The following is a 19438-nucleotide window of genomic DNA, read 5'->3' as shown; positions in this document are numbered from 1 at the left end:
CAGCTTGATTCCAGTTAATTGTGAGAGAAAGTGGACGAGAAGAATGTGCACTTTGTTGGGGTGTAAGGAAGCATCATTGCCAGTTAAATATCTTGGTGTTCCACTGGGAGCGAATCCGAGACTTGTCAAGACATGGAAGCCGATTATAGATAAAGTGAAAGAGAAACTCAGTTTGTGAAAAACAAAAACCTTAAATAAAGCTGGTAAGCTGGTCCTTATTAAATAAGTACTTAATAGTCTGCCAGTGTACTACCTTAGCTTATACAAAATGCCAAAAGTAGTAGCAGAGAAGTTAAACTCACTGTAGAGGAGATTTCTTTGGAGTAATGAAGATGGCAAGCATGGGATACCATTAGTGAAATGGGAAATAGTTCAAGTTCCAAAAAAGTTAGGAGGTTTGGGTGTGGGGGATGCAGTACTTCGAAATACAGCACTATTATTCAAATGATAGTGGCGGTTCTCTAAGAAAGATTCTCCATTATGAAACAAGATTGTATGTTCTTATAATAATCTAAATCCTGATGTATTATTGTGTCATCAGTCTGTACCTGCTAGAGGGGGACCATGGAAGGATATTTGTCAGTTACAGATAAAAGAGCAGGAGGTGAGGGAGAAGATGATCAGGGGTTTATACTTGGAGGTAGGTAATGGTAGACGAATCCGGTTTTGGGAGGACAATTGGTTACCATTTGATGTGTTGAAGGAGGCTTTTTCAAGGCTTTTCTCGATTTCAAATCAGAACGGATTTGTTATAGGGGATTGTAGATTATGGGATGGGCTAGAATGGATATGGAACTTTCAGTGGAGAAAGGAACTATTCCAATGAGAGTTGGAACTAATTAACCAACTTCATGAAGTTCTACAATCAGTCAAGTTAATAATTGAGAGAGAGAACAGACTGGTGTGAAAATTTGATAAATCAGGCGTTTATTCTACTAACTCTTTTGTGTAGGGTTTGCAGGTGAAAATACTTCCAGAGAACATTACTAGCTATAGCTTCACTAGTTCCATTTGGAGATGTTTAGTACCTCCACAGATTGAGTTATTTGCCTGGTTTGTATTGGTTGGTAGAATCAATACTAAGGAGAGATTACGTATGTTAGACGTGATTGATCAGCATGATAGTGTCTGTGTTTTATGTAAAGAGGATGTTGAGGACGTTCACCACTTGTTTCTTTGGTGTCAATTTACTTGACAGGTGTGGTGTGCTTGGTTGTTTGACTATGGTAGATTGTGGGCTATTCCAGGGACAATTAAGTAGAACTATAAAAGCTGGACAGGAGTGCCTGTAAAGAAGGAGGAGCGTAATAAGTGGCTAATTGGGTTTTTTGCTATCGTTTGGCACATATGAATGGAACGGAATAATTGACTCTTTAGGAGCCAAGAAACAGGAGTTGTGGAAGTTATAAAGAGGTTGCTTATGAGCTACAAAGAGTGGAATAGAGTTTATCCTAATGATTGTTGATGGCAATGCAAGAGATTACTGTGGATTGATTTTTGTTTTTTTTTTTTTCTTTGTCTTTTGTTGCTCCACTTAGTTGTGTTGAATTCTTTACTTCAAAAAAAAAAAATAATTCTTGGCACAATTATTTCTTTATAGCTAATAACATACATATGCAAAAATTATGCTTTATTTGATAAAATATTAATTATTTTTAAAGTATTTTTGATATATTCATATCAATATTAAGAATTAAACCTTAATTTGTTTGTGTACACCTTAATTGTTTGATAAAATAAAAAAATTATAATAACATAATATGAATATTATATACAAAATATTAAAATTGATATTAATTTATAAATTTTTAATACAAATTTTAGTAACTAAATCTGTATCTTAATTAAACCCCTCAAATTTTTTTAACTCTATCTCAAAAAGTATACACTATAAATTCTAAATAAATAAGTGTTTTTTTGTGTGTCTAAATAAGTAATTCTATAATATTTTAAATATAATTACAAAAAAATTGTCTAAGGTAAATCAGAGCAATATTTTTTAAATATAAAAAGAAATTTAAGTAATTAATGTTATATATATATATATACACACACGTTAAGCCTAAAGCTTTGACTCCAATCATAAGTCTTCCTCATTAACTTTCTTTTATAAATAAATGAATAACTAAGTAGTATTATATACTGAATTTACAAAATGTATTAAACTAAAAGAATAAGTATATAATGGTGTAGCTATAGCTAAGAATAGTATTTATAATTAATAATTAATTATAAATTAAATATTGTTAGAATAATAACAAAAGGAAAATCATTATATCTATTAGACACTATGTAATTGTCCAAAGAATATAAATAATAAATCTATTTTATTGATTGTTAGAAAGGTTACAAAAAATGATATGTATATCCATTAGTTAGCATAATTAACCAAAAAATATTAATTGTATACTTTAATGATGCAATTATTTAAATAAATTAATTCAAAATAACAGTAAGCATGGTTTACTTCTCTATTGTTAGTATATATAAATATAGATATAGATAGAGATATTATAGTGCTATACTATTTATCTATTTTAAAAGTTTGATATATAGAGTTTTATACCATTGTCATTTCATTTTAATAGAGATAAACGATTAAAATGATACTTAAAAATTTATATTATTGACAAAAATAATTCTAAAAGATATGATTGACAAATAAATTTTGAAATATCTAAGAATATAATAAAATCACAAAAATAATCCTATATAAAATATATATTTTTCAAAAAAAAAAAAAGAAATCGAATTTTGATACGATTTTTTTACATAATAAAAAAGAAATGTTTTCATTGTTAAAATTTGGTGATTTTATACCAAGTAAATATTTTTTAATATTTTATTTCATGAATGACTAAAACGCTTAATTTTTTTTAAAAAAAATTAGAGATTAACTTTTGTTCTGAATTTTATATATTTTAAATAATTATCCAAATATATACACAGAAATTTAAACCAAGTGAACAAATCATTTGCTAAATACAAAACTAAAATTATTTATCACTTATAAAAATATGATATTTTTTATTATTTTTATCATACTTTTAAATCAATTTGAGACTTATTTATTGTTTGTATCTTTTAAAATTATTTTTTTAGACTTATAAACTTTTAAAAGTAGTAAGATTAACAATTTTTTTATTTATTCATACTTATTTTATATTATCACAGTAATCTCCTTAATATATTAAAAGTGTATTGTACTGTGAGTTATTTAGGCTATCAAACCTGAACGCAAATTGAGATATTTATATAATGTATTTTTTTATGTTTTTTTTATTCTTATATTTTATAGAGACAAATTTGTTCAAAAATTTTTTTTTTTTTGTATTCTACGATATCTCTTAATCCAATAGGATAAAGATTAATTTGTTACGGATTTAAGCTCTACGCTTTAACAGATTATTAGTGAGTTAACCACTAAACCAACTCAATTTGATTAATTTGTTCAAAAAGTTATTTGCCTCAATTTGTTCATTATTGATAAAAAATTATTCAATATCTTTTGAGAACTTTTTGATATCTTTATCTTTGGTAATTAAACCCAAAATATATTAGGAAAAGATTATTTCATAATCATAATACTCATTCAAAATTGAACCTCTACCATTCTTCTATTTTAATTTTATTAGAATTTTTTTTGCGTTAGAAGTAAATCAATAATGCTCCACATTTATGTAATTTCCTTAACCAAGTCAACCAAGTTTTTTTTGGATCACGCGCCCCCTTTCTATTATCGTAAAGCTTCTTTCTCAACGTAGAGCTTCTATTTCTCAACGTAAACTTTCTCTTTGTTCTTCTATCTCAACGTAGAGCTTCTCTTCCTCAACGTAAAGCTCTCGTATTCTTCTCTGCTCTGATTTTACAACGTAAAACTTCGTACTTCTTCATTTTTTTTCGATATGCATGCCATTTATCTTCTTCCTATTCTTCTTTGTTTTTTTCTTCGATCTGCATTGCATTTATCTTCTTCGTTTTCAGATTTCATATTTCTTCTTCATTTTCAAATTTTAATAGTGTATCAAAGTAATGAATGATTCAACTTCAAATCAATTGAATGAGAGTGATTTGGATTATTCTTTTGAATCGAATCAAGCGGACGAGATTTGGATTATTTAATTTTGAATTGAATTGAATGGAATGCAATTGCTAAATCCAGTTGTTTATGAACAGAATTTTCTATTCATTTGGTATTGTACATTGGTTTCATTTTGATGGCATTTTTCGGTTCATTCTAGATGCAGGTGTTCTAAATTTGAATTTATATTATGCACAATGTTCGATTCATTTATTATTATACAGTGGTTTTGCTTTGATAATATTTTCGCTTCATTCTAGACGCAGGTATTTCTGAATTCAAATTTATATAATGGACAAATATTTGGTTCATTTGATATTATACAATGATTTCGCTTTAATAATATTTTCGGTTCATTTGCAGTCCATATGTGTTGTCGATGAATAATTTGTCCTAATGATTGAAATGGCTTTCAAGACAAATTGAACGGAGTGGAATGAAATCTAATATAATTGAATAAAGTGATAATAAATAATTTTATTCTTTTTTAATAAAAAAAAGACTCAATTATCAACAAAACACATTGAATTTATTTTTGGACCCAATGAACTTCAATTAAACTAAGAAATGAACCGAAATTACTTAAGGAATAAAAAATTTGGTCAATACTTATCAGCAGCATCAAGTGAACCTCAATTAACACACAAATGAACCGAAATAAACTAAGAAATGAACCAAAATTATTTAATGATGGTACCAGAGAAAATAAGAACTAATAAAGATGTTAGCAAAATATTGTTAGTGATGATGATAACGAAAGAGGAGGGAGGAGGAGGAGGAAGAGGAAGAGGAGGGAAGAAGAATCTGCATGTACGAAGAAGAACAATTTTCATATTAGAGCGCGAAGAGTAACGTTGGGAATTTTGAGTGCGTGTACACGCTCTTTTAATGAGAGTGATTTTTGTTGGTGTTGGGCCTGCTTGGTTGAACTTGGATGACAATAAAGTTTGGATGTATAGCAGATCCGGAAGTAAATTTGTCCTCTCAAAGAGTTATATCTAGATCCATATAACCATAGTAGGTAAAATCTTAATTTAATTCTTAAAATCTTTCGATATTACGATTTTAAATGAAATAATTGATTTTACGAAATTTGTAGTAGGTCTTACGATTTTACCATTTAAGTCTTATTACGATTTTATGTTTTACGTCATAGTTATTAAAACTGAACCGGACCAGTCGATCGACCAGAAAACTAGTAAACCGGATCCTATATTGGTCTGGTCTGATATTTGGACCGTATAAGACAAAGAACCAGGACGAACCGGTGAAAACTGGTCCAACCGAACCGCCCGAAATTTAAAATTTTGAGAAAATGACAAATAAGTCCCTGACCTTTTTTTCTGCAGACATTTTCGTCTCCAAAGATTGGAAAATACATTCATGTCCCTCACCCCTCCAAAACGTGGACAAATTTATCCCTCCATTAAAGTGATTCTGTTGGACCCGACGAAAAAGTCTGACGTGGTTCCCGTGGCGCTGACCTGGCCGTTACGGGAGCCCACATGGCATGTAGCTTTTGAAAAGAGGACATATTAGTCCTCCGACACCAAAACGATGCCGTTTCACCAAGGACCCTCCAGATCCACTTTAATCCCCTTCTGCATTACCCATAAACCCCCTTCTTTCTTGTGTCTCCCACGACTCCCACCGACCATGGGGCACGCCGGTCGCCGCGATTTCCACCATCAAAGGCACCGTTGATTGCCCCCATGCGCACCCTCCACAACCACCGTGTCCCACTGCTCTGTTCTAGTCTCATTGTCACGCTCCCAGGGGAAGACTGCTGCCGTCAGTAGTGATGGCTTGGCCACAATCAAAGAAGCATGACAGAACTAACCTCTGCAAGGATCGCCGTCGGAACTCAGCGCTACCTCCACATGACCGTTCGGTGCTCCTCGCGTCGCGACAATGCCGCCACGAAGCACACCCGTGGAACCACTCGCGAAGCCGTCCTCGCCGCTCTGGATCTAGCCGCCTCCATCATGCGCAGTGTCCTCTCCTACCTCCTTTGAGACGGCGCCAACCTCGGTGCCACTGCCTCGATGTAGAACTGCAGCTTTGCCAGCGATGCTTGCTGTCGCCCGGCCAACGGCCACCTTTGTAAACGAGTACGGTGGCTTTGGCGGTGGGAGGTTCAACTCCTCTGCAGCTGCTTCGCCGCCCTGAACGGCAACTTCCTCCTTGGCCAGAGCCGTTTCCTCCAAATGCGCCCAATGTAGATCCAAGTGTTCTTCGAATTTTGCATATGCAATTTCTGATAAGTTGCTGATTCTATTTGAGAGCGTAGCAATTTTTCTAGAATTATGAGGAGTTCTTACATGTTCTTCATAAATTGCATAATCTGGACTTGTTGAATTGTGAACTGAGCCTGTGAAATTGAATTTGTGCTCTGTTGTTGGTGAATATGTCGCTGAATTGCTTGTCGAATTTGAATTTGCAAAGACTCATGCCTCTCATTTTTCTTGAAATTTCGTTGATGTTGCTGCGATTTGTTATTTTGTTGATTCTTTGTTTGTGTGTTTTGGATGCATTGCTGATGATTCTGGAATTGTTGTTGATGCATTCCCTAATTCTATATCTTATTAAACCGAATCTGAATTCTGGAATTGCAGAACTAGAAGTGCTGAATTTTCTACTTCTGGATTTGGTGAAGTATTGTTGAAAATGTAGAAGGGGATTAAAATTTGTTTGGAGGGTTGGGGTGAATCGGCATCGTTTTAGTGTGTGGGGGACTAATATGTCTTCTTTTCAAAAGTTACAGACCACGTGTCATCCCGTAACCGCCAAGTCAGTACCACGTTTGCCACATCAGAGTTTTTCGTCGGGTCCAATGGAGTAACTTCAACGGAGAGGTAAATTTATCCACATTTTGGATATGTCAGGGACATGAATGTATTTTCTATTCCTTGGGGCCGAAAATATCCGCAGGAAAAAAGGTCATTCACAACCACCAAGCTTGTCATGTTTCTTGTTAATATATATATATATATATATATATATATATATATATATATATCATCAAATATTTTACTTTTATTTAATAGATTTTAATTTTAGTTATAAACTCACTCATTCTTAGATTAATTATATTTTTATTTAACAATAATGATAAACTCACTTATTTTTTCTTTTCATAATTATATAATATCTATTAATATATTTTTTAATAAATACTTGTAATATATAATAGAATAATAGATATAAACTAACTAATAAATTATTAAAATTTGAAAATAATAGTTATTTTAATATAAAAATAAAATAAAAATATTTATGATAGAGTAAAATTAACAAAATACTTATTGTTCCTATTCTATATTGTTTTAGAATAGCTAGATATTCTTAAAATATTAGTGAAAATATGTATATTAAATTTTTATTTTAAATTTTTTATTATTTTTTATTTTTTATTTACATAAGACCAGATCAACCGGTTCAACCAATAATCTACCGATTAAACCAGTGACCCAATAACCCAATAGCCTAACCGGTTCAGTTACCAATTCGGTTCTGACAACTATGTTTTACGCATAGTTGTCAGAACCGAACCGGTGATCGAACCGGTCAGGTTACTGGGTCACTGGATCACTGGTTCAACCAGTGGGTCACTGATTGAACCGGTTAACCCGGTCCCACATAAGTAAAACGTATAAAATAGCTAAAAACTTAAAAATTAACAGTTAAAAAATATATCTCCAATAACATTTTAATAAACATTAAGTCTCAAATCCTAAAAATAAGTAGTAATACGAAAATAAACATAATGTGAATGTGGTAACATGGCCGAGGATTCATGAAGAAAAAGATGGGGTCCAAACACTTCAAGCCTGCCACTGTGGTCCCATAGAACATGATGACATGAGCATTCATAGCCACAGAAACTATTTCATCAGCAACACAGCAAACAATGAGCTGAATCTTAATAGGTATGGCTCCCTACAAGTTGTTCCTTCTGGACATACTACTAAGTCACCTGTTTTCCACACACCAAATCACAATCTTGTTTTCTATCTCTTGTGAGTCTAACAGTCAGTGACGGATCCAAAAAATTTTGGTAGTGGGGACAAAATTTATATAACATGATAATAATTTTTATAATAAAAATAATATGTGTATATAAAAAATTAAATATTAAATTATCTATTAACCACTATATATCTATGTATAAATATATGTATTATTTAACTTATTTTTAATGTGTATTTTATATTTTAATATATATTTTATACAGATAATTATTTTTTATGTACATATAGCATGATTATTGTTATGATTATATTTTGTTATTGTAAAATATGATTAGCCTTTAAAATATCTAATATACAAACTAAAACACTAAAATAGTAATTTAAATAATAATATATAATTTTAAATTCTATTCTTTTAAGTTTTATATTTTTAAAAAATTAAGTAATTTTTCTGTTAATACTACCATCAAAATTTCTCTCTTCCCATATATATTACTAAATAATTATTTAAAAATTCACTTCCCAACACAATTAGAAGCCGACTCTTATTGATATTCATAGTTAACAAAGTTCTTTCAATTAATATAGTTGCTACGTAAAAATTAAAGCTAATTTGAAAATAAGATAAATAATATTCTTTTGAGTTAATTTTTAAAAAAGAACACTAATTTCGTTTAAATATGAGAATTGATCATTCTAATGAATATCTAATATAAAATTTTTAAATTGACGATTAAGTACCAAAAGTTGAATAAAAAATTATTGTGGAGTCAAATTTAATAATCTAATGGGGCAAATAAATATTATTATCATATACTACTCAAAAAAATTCCAAATCGTAGTGGGGGCACTTGCCCCCACACCACTGCACTTAGATCCGTCCCTGCTAACAGTCCTAATTGGAGCTATGAACTCTGACACCTTACTCAAGCTATACGTGACTGCAATCAAAGGCTTAGCCAAACAAGTGCTTAAGAAAACAGGATCAAGGAGTGTCCTATGTGTGCAAACATATATAACACTAATCTCCAAGAATAATGCACAACAACAATCCACTAACTACTAAGAATAATATACAACAGCAACCAACATATATAACACTATAACAGATAATCAACAATCAACAATCTAACAACAATGGATAATCAACAAACTGGACAGAAATAAAAAATAAATCAATAAACAAGAGAGATCAAACAGAAAAACATGTGAAAGTATTCATGTTCTCATCTGCCAACATATAGAAATCAAATAGAAATCAAACATATGTGATTATGTGAACAATCAACAATCTCAAACAAAAACCAACATACATAATCAATCTACAATAATCAATTAATTCTAACTATCAGTACTAAATTATTGAAAATTTAATATCCTGAATAACTTCAAAAAATTAAAAATACATACCTGGGCTGGACCCTGGAGGGATGGAGGGACGAGCACTGAGCAGAGAAGAGGGAGGCCGGAGGTGACGACTGACGACTGACAAGCAGCAGGCAGTAGGCGACGAGGCGGCGACTTAAATCTTCGATGGACCGTGGACGTGCTTCTTGGCGGTGGTGAGTGGCGCACTAGTGTGGCCGTGTGGTTGCGGTGGTGAGTGCCGCGCTGCCTGAGGCTGAACGGGTCTCCGATCCGCGCTGGCGACGAGGTGGCTGAAACTGAAGCAGAATCTCTAGTCTCTATCTCTTAGGCCTCAGCTCTCATGGAGTCATGGTGGTCTCTCATGGCCAAAAGGGTTGGGAAGGGAAACAGGGGATGGAGTGAACACGATGGGGGCTAGGGTTCCATTTCAGCAATCAGCAGCTTTAGTTTTTTTTTTTTTTTTAGATTTTTAATAAGAAACGACGTCGTTTCAAGCGAAGGATAAAAAAAAAGAGTTCGAACCGGTCCGGGTTAAATGAAACCCGTCGGTTCGCCGGTTCTGATCAACCTCGGCCGGTTTAATTCGGTTTGATTCGGTTCGATTTCTTGTTCGGTTCGAAAGCTTACTCAGACCGATTATGGCACCGGTTCACCGGTTTTTCGGTTCGGTCCAGTTCTGCAACACTGGTTTTACGTACTTAATTTACTTTTTTAATTTCACGTAAAATCTCAATTTTTTCTATCTTGCATACAATTAAAAATAGGTGAATGCTATCCTACCCTCTCTAAAATAACATGTAAGTTACCCTCTTTGATGTGTTATATTCTAATTGAGTGTTTATTTTAATCTGAGTTACTTTAATCTCATAAGAGTTAATATCTTTTGAAGACAGTGACTGCCTGACAGAAGAAGAAAATGGAACACCCAATAAGATGGTGATACTTAGGAGGCAACGATGACGACGACAAAGGAGTGAGGGGGAGTAAACGCAATTAGAGAGAGTTGGAGTACCTTTTCTAGAAGAATGATTTGGGAAGATTAAACAAGACACCCAATGAGACGGTGATGCTTGGGAGTCATAACGACGACGACGAAGGAGTAGTACAATGGGGAGGAGTAAACGCAATTAGAGAGAGTTAGAGTACCTTAGAAGAATTATTTAGAAAGAGAAAACGAAACACCCAATGAGACGGTGATGTTTGGGAGGCCCTTTTCTAAAAGAATGATTTGGAAAGAAAAAATAAGACACCTAATGAGACGGTGACACTTGGGAGGCGTGATGACGAGGACGACGAAAGAGTGGGGAAGAGTAAATGCAATTAGAAATAGTTAAAGTACCTTTTCTAGAAGATTGATTTGGGAAGAGAAAATGAAACACCAATGAGACTGTGATGCTTGGGAGGCACAACGACGACGAAAGAGTGGAAAAGATAACTCATGTTAAAATAAACACCCAATTAAAATGTGACACATCAGAGTAACTTACATATTACTTCAGAGAAAGTAGGGTAGTATTCACCTTCCAAATATTAAAGTTTGTATCATGTAATATGAAAATATTGCTAACTTACGTAAAAACATTGACCGCCGAAGTCATAGCAAGTTAGCAACTGAACCAAAACAAAATTAAACGTGCAGTAAACATAAGTTTAAATAATGGAAAAACTGATACTGAAATATTCATAACCACATTAATTCGATCTTTCGAATAGAGTGAATTTGGGATTAAAAAGCATACCAAATTGAAGATCATGTGATATATGGATCCAATAAGTTGTTGGTTGATTCTTGGTTAATATTAATTGGTTACGTATTACTTTTTTTCTTTTTGTTGTTATAAGTTAGAAACAAGATTGCATGACTTGCTTCAATTTTTACCCTGTTTCTTTTTTTTGCTGTTATTACACAGAACTGATGCCATCGTGCAAATATATATTTAAATCTTCTTAAGTATATGAATCGTATATATTTGACAAAAACCATTGAAGTAAACTTTATACTTTCTTAAATATGTCATTATGTGATTATATGTTTGATATGATAAAAGCCTAAAAGCTAAAATAATAATAAAAAAAACATGATTTTCCCTGAGGTTAGGTAATATTACATCATTGCTCCCTAGCTTGTTATGCTTATGGTTTGAGCTTTCCAGGAATATCTCCTGACAATCTGAATCTGCGATTGTACAAAATTTTGAATACTCTGAGAGAATGCAACCCTTCCAAAACTTGGTCTGTCAATGATTCTAAGCTTTCACAATTGAGGTCTGCCTCTAATCTGGAGAAACGCTGAATCAACAGTGTCTTCAAAGAGGTAAGGCCCTTCAGCATTCCACTTTTCATCTCTAATGCAACAAATTAAACTTGTTGTGTAACGGATTGAGCAAGATCAGAATAAGATCATGCATCTTGAAATATTTGACTTTGCCAAATTCATCCGTCTCGATATCTTAAAATGATCTCCAATATAATTCATTCCATGCTTGATCACAAATGTCTTCAGAAGGAAAAACAATGTCTCATCTTGTAAGCTCCATAGGTTGCTGTCCTATATAGAGAGCCAGTCTCGTTCCTCTCTTTTAAATCGAAAGAGACTTCCCATGAATACCTTCTCCTTTCAATAAGTGTATGATGCCATATATCTTTTTTCTTTTTCTCTTCCAAAGACTTGAGGTTGAGTAATGACTGAAGTGGTTTGACGCCAATCAATGACCCCAGTTGTTCTATCTGTTACTTGATGGAGAACCTTGTGCAGACCCATACACTTACCATACAGCAACACACAGCGGAATGTAACTTAAGTAGATTAGTTACTAAGTTTGTTACTATTATTGCCAGCTGGAAGTGGTTAGTTAGAATTAAACTAGCACTATATAAACCTGTTGCCGTAGTAATGGTAACTTGAGTTCTTTCACTGTAGATTGAGTTAATCCAAATTCCATTTCTTCTCTCAATTTCCTCTGTTCTTGAACTCTCTCTCTCTCAGCTTCACTCACCTTTAACACTATCCACAACAATCTCCATCAAATGAAAATCATGCCTTTTTTGCTATCTCATCTAATCATTTTCTTAGCAGTTTTGTATCGGAACATAACATGCTTTGGATTAAGAGAGGGTAAGGAAGAGCATTGTAACTTGCCTGGTGATCCAGAACAGTTATTGAGTCCTCCATCGTCCAAGACGTCATCTATCACGTGAGCTGCATCTTTGAGCCTTTGAAGCCAATCTTTTATAGAGCTATGCACGAACTGCATCTCCTCAGCATCTTCAAGTACGGCCTTGATTGAAATCAGTGTGCTTTTCAGCCTTTCCAACTCTTCATTAAAACTTACAAGAGGTCCCAGCTCATTCGGAATCAGAGAAGGCAAGAAAGTTGTTGCACCAGCGCAGGAACAGGATGCAGGAGAGGTTTAGTAAAGATTTGTGAAATCAACGTTAAGCCAATGGTGTATCTTTGGAAGGAGTTTCTAGTTTCTAAGCTAGAGTCATTGATGATAACGGATAACCCCAGTATAAAGAAAAAAGGTTAATAAAAGTCTAGTGACAGCAACTGTATTAAATTTTGACGAGCATATAACCAGCAAAAGAAAAGTAAGTAATCTCACATCATTAGATGAAATCTCACACCATTAAAAATATCATTGATAGTCACTTGATGGCTACAAATCATAAAAGTTATTGGCCCTAGCTAGCTTTCCTCAAAAGGTTATTCATAATATTATCTTATGATGCTTTTATTCAAATGAAGTAGCATTTTCTTAAGAAAAATTCCATGAAGTGTATGCTTTTATTTTCTGTTTTTATTTTTAGTGTTTTTTATTTTTTCGATTTCGTGAAGAAAAAAGTGAAAATAGGAGACAAAAATAGAAAATAAGATTTTATTATTTTCACTGTTTTCACTATTTTCTTCACAAAATCTAAAAAATACTAAAAATAAAAATAGAAAATAAAAATACAAACTAAATGCATTTTTTTTTACCAAAGATAGGAGACTCGAACCCGCAACCTCTTAATTGAGTATGGGGAGACTATGCCATTTGAGTTATTACTCATTGGCAAACTAAATGCACTTTAAAGATTCTCTTTACAGCAAAAACATTGAGAATAAATCCATCTCCCATTTTAAAGAACACCATTATTTTATTTTTATAAGAGTGATCTCTTTTTTGTTCTTATTGCTTTCATGAAATACACTTCACAAGAAGATGACGCACGAGTTAGCACATCCAGCCATATGGTTTAAGATGAACGAGAAACAAAAAAATATGGTTTATATATTGAGTGCAAAATTAATCTAGTCAATTTTTTTAATTGCAAATAGATGATCTTTTTATTACCATCATATATCACAGTGAAAGGTCATTTATTACAGAGCAGGATGGAGGTGTGTCTTACAATGGTGGACAAATTTTTGAGTTGTTTGAAATTGACGTAGACACTCTAGATGTCTTCTCAGTCCGAAACTACCACAAATACATTGGCTATGACAAGGTGACTCAATATTGGTGGTTAACTCCTAACAGGCCTTTGAAAACTGATCTCTGAGCTATCACACATGATAAAGAGCTCATGAAAATGTGTTATCATGCTCAAAGGAACAAGGAAATTGTCCACATGTACTATGAGCATGGAGTCTCTTAACCTATGTTTAATGAGGAAGAAGAACCAGCATCCAAAAGTAAGGAGTTGATGGTGTTAAAAGATAACCTTGTACTAGAAGTCCTTATTCCCAACCCAAACCTCACCACCAATGTCACAACCAAAACAATCTCCACCACATCATCATCAACTCCAATTCCAGAACCAAGTCATAGCGCTACTCCCACCCCAAACTCAGTTAATTCTAAAAATAGTATCTCTATCCCAAAAACAATCACCACAACAAACCTTAAGTAGTAAGTTCAGTCCAGGACCAAAACCGAAGACCCAACCCACTGCAATTCATAGTAGTAAGTCCAACCCACCACCAAAACAATGACCCAATTCACTGCAAAATTTATAACTAAGCTCAAACTGAAAGAGTCCAAGAAGCGTGATCCACCAAAGAGATGCTCCTAAAGAAGCAAAAATATAGCAACATATGCAAGAAGGTCTTTAATAAGAGTAGCTTATAATGGGACTTTTAAAAGATTATCTGCTAAGGAAAAAGAGCCTAAAACTGTGACAGTGACATTGTTTAGCTCAGATGATCATTAAATAGTCATGATAGTTATAATAATATAGAGAATGAATCAACAAGAAAAAAAATGATATTAAACTAAGGATTGCAACAACTGCCAAACTAATTAAAGAGAATAGTATTATTATGGTTGGAGATGATGGTTTGTTGTGTGTAAACTCATCAAGGTCTAAGGACGATGAACTATTTTTTGGACCAACTCCAAAAGTTGGTGATATATCATATCATGATGCTTAAGATGGAACTTATGATGAATCTGATGGTGGAAAGTCATGGCATTCGAGGAAAATGAAGACTCTTCCTAGCTCTGAAGATGAGTTGGAGGAGATTGATTTAGATGAGGTCTTTCCAGTGTTCAGAGAAGGAGGAAGGTTTGAAGAGCTTAAACTTGAGGTTGGAATAAAATTTAATACAAAGAAGGAGTTCAAGGAGACTTTGCGTGAGTATTGTATTCAGGAAGGAAGATGGATCTGGTTTAGGAAGAACGATAGTGTAAGGATGAGAGTTTTGTGTAAGAGGGAAGATTGTGGTTGGGTCGTATATGCTTTTCAGGGCAGTGAGGGCAATTGCTAGTAGATCAAGACTTTTATGAATGATCATACTTGCCCAAGGGAGACTAAGAATATACTGGCTAATAAGAAGTGGCTAGCTTGCAAATTGGTGAAGAAACCGAGAAAATATCCTAATCTTAAGTACTCTGAGGCTGCATGACAAACGCTAAACACCAGTTTAGAAATTTCACAAGTTTAAAAGCTCAAGTTCATTGTAGCTCTAAACCGGAATTCAACACCCTTCCAAGTTTAGTTTAAAATGTCACAATTCAAATCAAATACCACGAGTTTAATCCCGAGTCATTTTCCCTAGGAATCATAATCAAGTGCTCAATTATTGGCTATGCAGAAAAAAGAGATTTTGATCATAATTAACAGGAATTCAAATAGTAAGAAATTAAAGAAGCAACAAGAAATTAAACTAAGAACAATTAAGACAATTAACTAGTAAAAAAAAGTAAATTCAAATGCTAAAAAGATCTTGGCAAGAGTTTGAGAGTTAAGGATCACTATCCTTGTCACTAACCACAACATGATAATTACAAAGAGAAAACCCAGTTCGTTAACCTCTGCAAATTAAGAAAAGTCAATTAGGTTTAATGAATCCTAATCCATAAGTCCTAACTAACTTACTAATTGAATTAGTAAAAGATTAGCGTTAGAAAAATAAGATTAATTAATATCTCTAAATTATCAATCAACTTAGACATTAATGACTCAAAATCACCCAAATTCTCAACCCTAAGCCAAGAAGGAGAAAATCTACTCTATAACTAGTCCAAATATTTTATCAAATACTTGGTGTGCATAAATATAAAATTTCATAAATTGTAAAAAATAGTAAAAACTATAACAATCAACTATAGAAATTTGATAATAATAACTCAAATAAGCATAAATAAAACAATAAATTCACATAATTCATAAAGTAGCAAAATTAAAGAAAGCTAAACTAACACTAAATTCTAAGAGAAGTATAATAACACAACAAGAAAATAAGAGCTAAAACTACAATTAAACAAAACTAAAACCTAAACTAACAGGAAAATCAAGTAAAACCCTAGGGATTTTAGAGAGAAGTTGAAACTTCTCATATTAGAATCCAACTAAAAACCTAAGCAAATGTAAAAATAATGAGTAAGTGTATGAGTATTTCTTCTTTTCTCTTCATCTTAGCTTCAAAATATATCAAAAAATAGCTATTGGGGTCTTTGGAAAGCTCAAAACATGAGAATGTACGTGTTCCATTAACTCAGCACGTGGAGTCATCTCGCGTAGCGAGATTCTCGGTTAAGCGAGCTGCCAGATGTGCCCTACTCTGAAGGCTCTGTCTCAGGGAGAAATAAGGGCGAGCTAGAGAGCCAGAATGCGAGGTTTTGAGGAAAGGAAGAAGAAGACGCCCGCATCGGCGTTGGATGGTAGCCGGCGGCGAGACAAAGAAGGCAAGGGATAGGGGAAGAGAAAGAGAGAGAAATGGGTTTCGCGGCAGGTTGGTCGACAAAGGAGAAGAAGAAGGGGAAAAGAAAAAAAGAGGGTGGTGGTCTGTGGTGTGGCAGTCGACGAAGGTGGCGATGGAGCAATTGCGATAAAGGTGCTCGAAGATAATGGCAGCGAGGCAAAGCAGAAGAGAAAAGAGGAGAAGAGAAGAAAAGCAAAAGGGTTGCGGCGGTGGTTCATGGTAGTGATCGGGAGGCTCAACGGCGGTGATGGAGGTGGAGGGTAAAGATGAGAGAGGGAGAGGGGCTGTTGCACAAGAGAAGATGGGAGGGGGGGGCTCGCTTACGCGAGAAATGCTCGCGCAAAAGCGACGTTTTCCATTTGTTTTTCCCTCTTCGCGAGACATAAGCTCATGTACGCAAGCTCCTCTCTTTTTTTAAAAGCCACCTAAGCATAAAAAGGATTTTTTAATCTATATTTTTACCTTCTACAATCAAATTAAAATCTAAAATAAATAGTTAACTAAAAACTTTACAAATACAACCAAAAAGAAGAATCAAATTAAGAAAAACAATGAACAGAACGATTTTTTTTTACATATTACCTCTAATAAAATTTTCAATCTCCAAAAACTATTTCTACCATTCAAACATGCAATTAACAAAAAAAATCTACCAAAATGAGTTAATAAAGAAGATAAATATTTACAAGAATAATAAAAAAAAGTGAAATTTTAAAGGTTTTACTATGGTAGAGTGTCTCCTACCTAATACTTTTATTTATCGTCTTTAAGTTGGACAGTTAATGAGGCTTTTGTCAAGGCGGTTTACGCTTAAATTCATCCTTTAATTCCCACCAACGCTTGAATTTCCAATGATCTCCAGGATTTTAAATTACTAGCAACAAACTTCTAAGAATTTCAAGACAAGGAAAGAGTCCCCCAACTTGTTGAATGTCACATTGTATACCGGAGGTCCCAAACCTTATTTGTCCATTCGCATTTTTGTTAATCTTCAAACTTCTATTCGTGTGACAAAATTTTTGAATTCTCCTTTAACCTCAAAATCCTCATTCAAAATCCCATGAATTTAGCCTTGCACTATTTTTGGTCTCCAAATCTTGATATTCTACCTCTAGTGAACTTTGATTCACATTGTCACCCGACATCCAATTCCTTCTAAGAAAATGTAAAAATAATGAGTAAGTGTATGAGTGTTTCTTCCTTCCTCTTCATCTTGACTTCAAAATATATCAAAAAAATAGCTATTGGGAGCTTTTGGAAAGCCCAAAATATGAGAATGCACGTGTTTCATTAACTCAGCACGTAGAGTCGTCTCGCGCACGCACGATTCTTGCTTAAGCGAGAAAATATCATTTAAGCGTGATTCTCATTTGTACAAGAAACTCTCGTTTAAGCGAGCTTCTCGTTTGGGTGAGAAAAGCTCATTTCAGCAAGATGCCAGATAGCTTCCCTTCTGAATTGCTTTCCAAATTGTCTTCTTTGCTTCATTCTTTTCAATCTTTCGAGGCCGTTGATGTACTTTATAGCATGTGATCTTGATAAACGAAAATCTACTACAGGATATGTATTCATACTTGCAGGAGGAGCTGTGAGATGGCTATCTAAAATTACAGACTATTGTTGCTCTATCTACTACAGAAGGTGAATATATGGTAGCTACACAAACATGCAAGGAAGCTATTTGAATCCAAATGTTGATGGAGGAACTCGGACACCAAAAATAGAAAATTTCTGTATATTGTAACAATCAAAGTGCCTTGCACATTGCAAGAAATCCTGTCTTTCATTCAAAAACAAAACACATTGGAGTACAATATAAGAAGTAGTAGAAGAAGAGAGTGTTGATATGCAAAAGGTTCACACTAAAAGATAACCTAGTAGATGCCATGATAAAACCAATCAATACTGAAAAGTTTAAATGGTGTAGATCCTTATATGGCCTATTGAATACATGAGCAACATGAATTTTTTTTTTTTTTTTGAAAATTTACCAAAATTAGCTTTAAGTGAGAGATTGTGAAAATTAGTAAGGCTAATTTTAGAAAATAAATAAATAATAGCTAAATAAAATAAAAGGTGATAAACAATCCTAATTTATAATCATAGAAGTTTAAAGATTGGAAAAAAAATTATATACCTCTAATTGACGGATTGTTCATATTAAACAAATTCATCTATAAATTAAGTATTTTTTTAATTCATTTCAATCAATTCATCCAATAAAAATTAGTAACATTGAATTATATAAAGAATTTTTTCTTTGAGAGATTTTCTCTTAGATTACAGAAAGAGGTGTATTCTCCGTTTGTCAAGAGATGATGTTATTATAATCTCTTTGTTATAGAGAGAAATTGTAATTCTCAAAAAAAGTTATACAAATTTCTAATTTTTTCATCTATATATTTTGCTGCATCATTTGTCTGTCGACTTGTCTGGTAGGCTTTTTGTCTTGCTATTTCTAGCATTTATTGGAACCCTCTATCCCTACAGTCGTGGAGGATAGTTGAATTACCTTGTCCTGCTATATGCCCTTTCAATTGTTTTTGCCGGGTACTCATCAGCATCCTTCTATGGCCAGTTTGTTGGAAATGGACGGGTAATCCTATCCGCATTTAACATGGAAAGTAAATGATGTCTCGTTATATTTTTCTATCAACATCCTATGTCTATTGTGTGATTTGATTATGATTCCAGTAAAGGAGTGTTAGTTTAGCAGCGATTCTTTACACTGGACCATTTTCATAGTCTCTATCCTCAACATTATTGTAATATCTTATGGTGCCACAACTGCTCTCCTATTTCCATTATGGTGATTCTTGCTATATTCAT

General features: G+C 33.4%; 1 long non-coding RNA gene across 1 annotated transcript; it reads right to left on the bottom strand.

Moving 5' to 3' along the window:
* Window positions 1-7743: 7743 nt before the first annotated feature.
* LOC140179639 (uncharacterized) lies at window positions 7744-9852 on the bottom strand. Its single transcript, XR_011873338.1, has 2 exons — window positions 9463-9852; window positions 7744-8057 (listed from the first exon to the last, which is right to left on the bottom strand). It is a non-coding gene; the product is annotated as an uncharacterized lncRNA (long non-coding RNA).
* Between the last annotated feature and the right edge of the window lie 9586 nt (window positions 9853-19438).

This window comes from Arachis hypogaea, chromosome 15 (genome assembly GCF_003086295.3).
Source record: "Arachis hypogaea cultivar Tifrunner chromosome 15, arahy.Tifrunner.gnm2.J5K5, whole genome shotgun sequence".
NCBI lineage: Eukaryota > Viridiplantae > Streptophyta > Magnoliopsida > Fabales > Fabaceae > Arachis > Arachis hypogaea.
Note: the sequence above shows the minus strand (reverse complement) of the source record. Positions and strands in the feature narration are given on the sequence as shown.